The 8,306-nt window shown below is 48.3% G+C and overlaps 1 pseudogene; it reads right to left on the bottom strand.

Annotated features, from left to right (window-relative positions):
- Positions 1-6,671: 6,671 nt before the first annotated feature.
- Positions 6,672-7,377, bottom strand: LOC110284134 (annotated as a pseudogene).
- Positions 7,378-8,306: the final 929 nt, after the last annotated feature.

Here is an 8,306-nt window from a genome sequence, read left to right as displayed (position 1 = left end):
GTGGCCAGTGGCAGATGGACAGACATTGAGCTAAGGGTGGCCAGTGGCAGATGGACAGACATTGAGCTAAGGGTGACCAGTGGCAGATGACAGACATTGAGCTAAGGGTGGCCAGTGGCAGATGGACAGACATTGAGCTAAGGGTGGCCAGTAGCAGATGGACACTGAGCTAAGAGTGGCCAGTAGCAGGTGGACAGACATTGAGGTTTACCCCCTTTCTTCAAGCAGTAATTAGTAAATCTGCAGGTTACCCACCCCCTTCTGGCTGTATCAGTAAAAACCGAAGTGAAGCAGGACAGGGCTCTGAGCACACTTTGGAAACGTACCGTCAGGGTTGGCAACCAGTGAACACAAATATTAACAGCTGGCATTTGCATTGGGTTCTCTGATAGGGCAGATTTTATCACCCCACTCAACAGAACAGGACTGTAGTGGAGGTCACCCAGCCACTCAACGACAGACTCAGGTTTCTGATTCTCTGATGCTAGGCTGTATCCATCTCTTACCCCTTTCTGCAGGAGAAATTCTGTCTCCTTGGAGAGCCAGGATGGCTGCAGAGCTGGAGAGTATACTTTGGTACCATCTTGAAGTACAACCCTGAGACACATTCCATCAGAAGAATACCTGGTTCTCTTGCCTCAGTTTCACACACACACACACACACACACACACACACACACACACACACAGGAGCACACAGACACACACATACGCAAATACACACACAGGAGCACACACACAAACACACACACAGGAGCACACAGACACACACATATGCAAATACACACACAGGAGCACACAGACACACACATACGCAAATACACACACAGGAGCACACANACACACACAGGAGCACACAGACACACACATATGCAAATACACACACAGGAGCACACAGACACACACATACGCAAATACACACACAGGAGCACACAGACACACACATGCACATGCAAGCACACACATGTACACACTCACATGCACACATGCACATGCAGGTGCACACACACAGGAACACAATACACTCACATGCACACACATGCACACCTATCTCACCTCTGAGAATAGACTGTAGGGTGTGTAGTTCCTGCTTGTCCCGCCTTCACATTCCCACAGAGCCGGCCAGGATTCCATTCTGTGGGAGTGAGAACCAGAACCTCACTGCTGTCAGAGTAGGGACAAGCCTGTCACAACCTTGGGGATGAGAAACCATCTCTGGGGCTTGCTGGCCACTATTGTTTTCTCTGGGAAAGCCTAGCAGCTCAGGTATTCTACAGCTGCCTATTTAGTATCTATTAGAGGGAGTGACAAATTTACTCACTGACACGTTGTGACCAGCCGTACGATATTAGCAAACATTATTCACGTCAAACAATGGATTCTAATCAATGCTACAATAACTCCAGGCATTAGGTGGTAGAAAAGACTGCTTAGGGACCCCCGCTCAAGTGTATCCAGCAAGAAGGCAACTCTACATCTGTCTCGTTCCAAACCCACCTCGATGCTCAGAAGGCCCTAGACTTACAGAGCACAGCAAACTAAAACCAGACTGTGCGGTGGTGAGGGGTGGATGGGGAGACAGCTCAGCCAGTAAACCTGACTTCAGCCCCTAGAAGTCACACACAAAGGAGCTGGGCATGGTGGCACACACTCAGAATCCCAGTGGCAGGGAGGAAGAGACAGCCCTGAGGCTTCCAGGTCAACCAACCTAGTCTTCTTGGTGAGTTCCAGGCCAGTGAGACACCTGGTCCAAAATCAAGGTGGATGGAGGCTGAGAAATGACACCCAAAATTGTCCTTTAGCTTCTACACACACGTGTATACATGTATACAGACAAATACATACACATATATACACACATACAAATGAGTAACTATCAGATGTGGGTTTGTGTTGATGGTGTTACCTCCAGGACATCAAGATATGAGTGTATTTGGAAACAGGGTCACTGCAGATGCTAATGTACGGTAAAGTCACACTAAACTGAGTTCAGTCTGTAGTCCAACTGTGCTGACATGCAGAGACACATATCACAGTGAGCCACACCGGCAGTGAGTGATCGGCGTGTGGTTGGCAGAGGCCAAGCGACTTCTGGGATTCCCAGAAGCCTGAGGAAGCGAGGGGAATTCTCTCCTTCGAGTTTCAGAGGGAGTGTAGCAGATACACCGACTCCAGACAACAAATGTCTGTTGATGAAGACTTTCTGCTTGTGGTGCTCTGTTGTAGCTACCCTTGGAAAACAGACGGGAGGCAAACACGAAAGAGGTACATAGAGCAGCAGGAACTTGGGGTGAACAGGAGGACAGGCTAAAGTGGGTGGCAAGATCTGGAAGGGAGGAAAGTTTTTTCTTAGTACTCGTCTCAAAGAACAAGCCAGATCCTGGATAGGAAGAGGCCAGGTCCCAGGAGACGCAGAGCACCTCTAGGTAGGAGAAAGGCCCAGAAAGAGTAGAGCAGCTAGACTTTCACAGTGGCTGATGAGAGGGAAGTTTGTGTGACTCCGACAGAGGAGGGTCGTGAGGCTGAGAGACAGAGGGTGACAGTGGTCACAGAAGGCCTTGGGCTTCCCACAGAGGACTCTGGTCAGGACTAGGGAGCCAGTGGGTAGTTGTAAAGCTGACTGCTCCTCAGCACGGCCTGGTACCTCCTCTGGCACCTGCTCACTGTTATCAGCTGCATACTAAACTGCCTCCTCTGTTTGCAGGGCCTGTCTTCCTCTTCCTCCTCCCCCTCCTCTTCCTTTTCCTCCTTCTCTTCCTCCCCATCCCCTTCTTCCTCCTTTGCTTCCTCCTTTCCTCTTCCCCTTCCCCTCCTCCTCCCCCTCCTCTTCCCTATCCCTTCTCCTTCCCTCTCCTCCTCCTTTCTCTTCTTTCTCTTTCCCCGGCTCCTCCTTCCCTGCTTCCCTTCATTAGGGGTTGAATCCAGCACCTCACGTTTGTTGGTCAAGCAGTCTATCACTGAGCTATAAGTCCCAACAGTAGGGCCTGTCCTTCTTGAAGCTTCTGTCCTCCTCTGCTAGACACAATGAAAATGACTAAGTTTAATTCCAGGAGGACTAGGCTCCCTGCCTCTGCTGTGTTGCAGTATGGTCCAGGGGAGGGCACTCCAGTTATTCCACCAGTCTTCTTCGAGGGACCACATAGAGTCCTGCCTCTGCATTGGAAGGTTTGACCTTGGCCCTGAGCCTATACATTCAGCCCAAGGGACTCAGTGCCCCCATCATTGAGCCTCTAGCCACATGCTTCCATGTCTGTGCCCTTTGCATACTGAGGAGGCCTCCTTTCTAGGACTCTCTCCTTCCCGCAGCTCTGCCAGCCCTGGGCCTCTCTAGCTCCAGGGGGCAGGCTTCATAGCAGGTCCCATCTCTCCCCAGCATTGCCCTGCTAGCCTGCCCCAGCAGCCACTGGCCAGTGAGATGTTACTGGAGGTCTGGTAGACACACTGACAGATCCAAACCACAGCTCTGCCTGCTGAGTCCAGGGTGTTCTCAATAATATGTCACATGGAAGCCATGCCTGACCTAAGTGAGACACGGAAGGAATAGCTGTGGGGTTAAATGAATCGATCAAGAAGAGGTATGTGAAAATGAACATGATTGCCCAGGGCAGAGGGACCAAGAATCTCAACATATCCTGTTGTACCCTGTCGCCTTGGAGACACAGACGGGGTGAAGTGGGAACTTAAGAGGCTGGCTCTGTCTGTGATGGTGAAATACGGAGGGCTTTGCTGATTGACAGGTGAGCTCCCATCTTGGCTCACTTGCCCCGACCATGTGTCTAGCATAAGTTACTTAACCTCTGAGCTCCAAGAGATAGTTACTATCCACCTCATAGAGTGTTGGAGGAGAGCAAATGAGGAACAGGTGACCTTCTGAAAGGTCGCGCTGATCTGCAATCAGGGCATGAGTCATGAGGCACAGGGCCCTTACGCTGTCCTGATTCCTGGAAGAAGGAATAAAAAGTAAGCCAGCATTGCCCAGGTTCTCAAAGCCCCAGGGCACCTGGGGACTGGAGCTACCTGGCACACATCCTTGTGTGAACAAGAAAATAAAGTTCCCATAACCAGGACCATCCAGTGCCATGCTCAGAGCTGGCACTTAATAGGAATGAGGGGTAAGAACAGGAGTGGGAACGTAAAGCCAAAGCTGGGTGGCCCTGATGCATGTCACAGTGCTAAATCCCAGGTGTCCGGTCCAGGGTGGCTGGCCAGGGGTCAACATGGCTCAAGGTAAGCGGTTGGGGTTGGGTCTATGGCAGTCCAGAGGAAGAGCAGTGGGGGCGGGACTGGAAAAGCAGAGATAGACAGGAGTCTCACATACACAGGCGAGTCTTCAAACCCACAGCTGGAAATGAATGTGCACGTCTGTCTTCCTGCCCACATCTGTGCTGGGAGTAGAACCAGAAGCCCACAAATGTGTTTTTCACACTTACTTAATAAAAGTTAAAAGCTACCAGGGAATCAGTTTGTCCCGGACCTCCCCCCGCAGGGGTCTGAGAGGTTTGTTTAAACAGGACCTCCAGAGGATCTCTATTGAAAAGGAGGAACTCATGAGGAAGAAATTCTCCCAAACAGCTTCAGACAACCCTCAGCAGAGCCACGTGCTGAAGATGTGAGAGCAGAGATGGAGAGCCGGAGGGCAGACACAGGGGAACTTCAGATGCCGTGGGGGGGGGGGGGAGACACTAGAGCTGGATGGGGTGACCTAAAGGACACACAAAACCCATTGCCATTACCATTTATACAACCCAAAATACGTGCATAGAATACAATCTGTACAAAGTATTTATCAACAAAAGCGCAGTGAATGATCACAACACAAAGAGCTCAATTCAATCTGAATAGGTGGGCTCTTTGAGAAGATATCCATGGAGATAAACATTCATAGGTTAGTCATATTTTGTGGTTGTCGGATCTGTTTCTCAGAGGTGGGTCTTGCTAGGTAGCCCAGGCTTGTCTCCGACACCCGTCTGCCTCAGCCTTCCACATTTGACTGCAACATCTGCTGTTTGCTGAAAATTCTTCGTGCTATGAGGAGTCCCAAAGGAAAAGTGACCAGTGGTGGGCTAGACATGCTGCCTGGACATTCTCTGTGTCAGACACACATCTGCCTTGACTTAGAGCATCTCTGATGTCACTAACAACAAACAGAAAGACTTGAACCAAGTGAATCTGGCCTTGTAGGATTTGAGAGCAGGTACTGTGTTTACAGAAGCGTCCAGTGGACAGAAGGTTGGTTCCTGAGTGGTATTTTAAGAATGGAAAGGCAGAAGAACTGGAGGTGCTCATCCTAATTAAACATAGAAGATGACAGAGAACACAGAGGTATGGAAGGGCCCTGGGAAGACAAGTTTAGATAAATCAGAGATAGGAGACTCCGACATACCAGAATATCTGGGTGAGAAGCCTTATTGTTAGAGAAAGCCTTCGAATCTTGGCACATGCCGGTAGGATTTGCTGAAGGTGGCAGAGGCAGGAGGATCACGGGTTTGAGGCCAACCTGGGCTACACAATTTTGGGGGCTGGAGAGATGGCTCAGCAGTTAAGAGCCCTGACTGCTCTTCCAAAGGTCCTGAGTTCAAATCCCAGGAACCACATGGTGGTTCACAACCATCCGTAATGAGATCTAACGCCCTCTTCTGGTGTGTCTGAAGACAACTACAGTGTACATACATATAATAATAAATAAATCTTAGAAGAAAGAAGAAGAAGAAGAAGAAGAAGAAGAAGAAGAAGAAGAAGAAGAAGAAGAAGAAGAAGAAGAAGAAGTTGAAGTTTCCATTTTTTTTTTGGAAAACCTTGGTTGAGCTATGACCTGGACACAACACTTGATGGGTTCTTTTCTTCCAGCTCCTGTGTGACAAGCCAGACAGAGTGTGTGTTGCAGTTTGAAGAGGCCTCATAACTAACACCTCCCCCCTGACATCTCCTTTTCCATCCCTGCTCTGAGACATGGCCCTAAGGCTGTACTGCTGATAAGGCTGCCATGGGGAATTCGTGCAAAGGGACAGCCTCGAACTGAATGGCAGAGCAGATGAGGGTTCCTCCTACACAGCAGCAGCCTCCATCTCCTGCATTGCCTGGCCAGATGTGGCAGAGGGCTGGCGCTATGGCAGGTAAGGCTTGGGGCCAAGCAGTGCTGGAAGGGGCTAAGTTGGTGCTGGCTTCTATGGGTGCCTGGTGAATCCTTCATATAGCATCAGGAGAGGTCCAGCATGCTGTCCTGTTAGGTTTTTTCACAGTAAACAGTTCATGTCTCTGACAGGAGTGAGGTCTCCCTCAACTACAGGGTCTTCTCTGTTGTGAGTTCTGGGAGATGATAACCAGGCTATAGAAACTCTGGAAAGACTCAAGGCTGTCAAGTCCCAGGACCCAGTCTGCCCACATTCCTATAGGCTTCTCCACCTATCAGTTGCACAGGTCCTATCTATGTCCAGAAGGCAGAACAGTAGGATATTTGGGGAAACCATTCTGAGATGTAAAATAGCCTTTTGATTGTGAGTGAGTGGCTCTTTCTTTTTAAATATGCACATATATCATATCTACATATATATCACTCATAAACATATATATGAGAGTAAGCAATTTCTTTCTTTCTCTCTTTTTCTCTTTCTTCCTTTCTTTCCTTTCTTTTACTTAAGCAGTCTTTAATGAAAGCTGTGTATGAGATGTCTCTACTCCTGCATCTTCTCGATCATTTCTTCCTTGTATTTGCCCTTCTCCTTTCCTGTTTGTCAGGACTTGGCTTTCTTCTCCAGGATCTTCTTGCAGTCCTTGTCCAGCTTTAGCCTGGTGATGCCCACCTTGCTGGGGTGGATGCCCACATGGACAGTTGTGCCATTAGCCTTCTCTCATTGGACTCATTCAATGAAGATGATGTATCTCTTCTTGTACACCTAGACCACCTTGCCAATCTGCTGGCCTTTGTAGTGTCCACAAACACCCTGAACTACATCATCCTCTCCTTCCCTTCTTTCTTTCTTTCCATCTTTCTTTCCTTCTCTCTCTCTCTTTCTTTCTTTCTTTCTTTCTTTCTTTCTTTCTTTCTTTCTTTCTTTCTTTCTTTCTGTTTTTTTCAAGACAGTGTTTCTCTGTGCTAGCCCTGGCTGTCCTGGAACTCACTCTTTAGATCACTAGACTGGCCTCGAACTCAAAAATCAGCCTGTCTCTGCCTCCCAAGTGCTGGGATTAAAGGTGTGCGCCACCACTGCCCGGCTTCATCATCCTTTCAAATGGGCATAGACTGAACATTATACTTCTTTGTCTCAGCTCTTTGGAAAGAAGGGAAGATATGATCTTCCTCTGAATGTGAGAAGGTGCATTGAAATACTGTCTGTGGTTCTTGCTTCAGTCAGAAGTCATGAGGGGATTGAACTTCATTTTGGCTGCTGTAATCCAGCCATTTCCACAGAAGGAAAGATATATATATATATATATATATATATATATATATATGTGTGTGTGTGTGTATGTATGTATATGTGTATATATGTATACACACATATATACATATATGTACATATATACATATATTTCACTCATTCACACATATATGGTGTCTAGTGTGTGCACCACATGCATGCCACAAGTATGCATAGTGAGAAGGTGTCAGGTCCCCTGGAACTACAGTTACAGGTAGTTGTAAGCCACCATGTGGGTACTTGGAACCAGAACCCGGGTCCTCTGCAAGAGCAACAAGTGTTCTTAACCACTGAGCCATCTCTCCAGCCCCAACTTTTATCTTTAAAACAAACAAAACAAAACAAAACAATTTTCAAAATTAAAGCCAGTCTCAGGAAATGTATACCTATGGGCCCCAGTCTGCTTTGGGTGGGTCTAGAAGGAAAACATGCAGGTTCTAAAAAGCCTTGAGACGAAGCAAGCTGCCCCAGTGTGGTGGAGGCCCTGCCATCAAGCTGGAGTACTGGGTAATCATTCCATCATTCCGTTGGCTCTTTGAGCAGGTTTCTTCACTCTGCAATGAGACAGATGTGTGGAATGTGCAGCAGACATGGGAACAATACCCACTGCTGCCAGTCGGAGGATACCAATCTATCTGTTGGCAAGGTACTCTTCCTTTTGTAGAGCAAATGAGGGGTTTGGGCTGACAGCCAAGGTGGAACCTGCTAGGTTGGAAGACCCATGGGCAACAATTCAGGCTACTGTAGATCACAGATGAGGGGAAATTCCGTCCGTGGATATCCCTGGTTCTAAGGCCTAGAATTACCAACAGTCTTTATTCATGCAGAGAACGGAGAGTCTATGTGGATAGGCCAGCAGCCAGCCTGTCGTATCCCTACCTCCCCAAG

Source organism: Mus caroli, chromosome 17, assembly GCF_900094665.2.
Source record: "Mus caroli chromosome 17, CAROLI_EIJ_v1.1, whole genome shotgun sequence".
Taxonomy (NCBI): Eukaryota; Metazoa; Chordata; class Mammalia; order Rodentia; family Muridae; genus Mus; species Mus caroli.
This window is presented reverse-complemented; position numbering and strand designations above follow the sequence as displayed.